Source organism: Myotis myotis, unplaced genomic scaffold, assembly GCF_014108235.1.
Source record: "Myotis myotis isolate mMyoMyo1 unplaced genomic scaffold, mMyoMyo1.p scaffold_m19_p_1, whole genome shotgun sequence".
Lineage (NCBI taxonomy): Eukaryota > Metazoa > Chordata > Mammalia > Chiroptera > Vespertilionidae > Myotis > Myotis myotis.
The window spans coordinates 52084786-52085864 of record NW_023416313.1 but is presented as its reverse complement, the minus strand read 5'-3'; the positions used below and the strand labels follow the sequence as shown (position 1 = coordinate 52085864).

Below are 1079 nucleotides of genomic sequence, written 5' to 3'. Positions count from 1 at the left end.
GACTGAAACATGCAATTTAAAATAACTTGATGTGATGAGGGCTGTAATCAAGTTCTGAACTTGGGTTTATGGAGACTTAGAAAAAGAAGCAATAGATCTTGCCTGGGGGATGAAGTACACACAACACTTCAGTAGAGCCTTGTAGTGCCAGTGTGATTTAAACTAGCCGATATGTGAGAGAAGGGCCATTTCACAAAGGAAAAAAGATGATATAAATAACAACACTAGGTGGGAAACTGCATAACGGGTTTATACCACTGACTTACTAGGTCCTTGGGAGGATGCCCTGGGGATAAGGAACAGGTTTATTAGAGAGTGAAGAGAGATGAGAATGGGAAGATAGGTTTAGACTTTTAAATGTCTTAAATGTCATGCTGTTATATGGTTATATGGAACTTGCAAAAGCTTTTCCTCATCTCCTGGTCACCTCTCAATACCATGCAATCCGTATCTTGTCTCTTATTGTAAAGCTAAGTATGCATTCACCCAAGCTATTAAATTGTGCTTACATTTTGACTTTTCCTTTAACATTTCCTCTACTCCATCCCCACTTCTAAAACATCTCTGAAATTCAGGTCATTGTGTCCATTTTCTCTACTGCTGACTGAGTTCAGGTAATTAAGACATTAACCACCCGATCTCCTGTTTGTGGTACATCATTCACACTGCTGCCAGTTACTTCTGACTCTCACCCATCAAGCTTCCACTTTAAGTTTGTCATTTAACCTGACAGAACCACTGTTCATTTTACTTTTAAAATAATATTTTGTGTGCTTGCTTCAGCAGCACATGTACTAAAATTGAAATGATACAGAGATTAGCATGATGCCTGTGCAAGTATTACACCCAAATTTGTGAAGTAGTAAAATAATAATAGTAGTTTTGAGAAGAAAGCATTGTAACAATGTTCCACATGCTAAAAGATCTACATTTGCCTTTTATACTACTTGAATTATTGAGAGCTTGGTCATCGAGGTCATAATCACTGTCTAAATTATCACAAATGTGCTGTATAAATCAATCTTGTATAAAAAAAAAAATTTAAAAAATTTAGGTGAATAATATTTTTTATATTGTAA

At 35.7% G+C, this 1079-nt stretch overlaps 1 non-coding gene across 1 annotated transcript; it reads left to right on the top strand.

Moving 5' to 3' along the window:
* The first annotated feature begins 770 nt into the window (after positions 1-770).
* LOC118661481 lies at positions 771-874 on the top strand. The gene has a single exon (XR_004969350.1). It is a non-coding gene; the product is annotated as a U6 spliceosomal RNA (small nuclear RNA).
* Positions 875-1079: the final 205 nt, after the last annotated feature.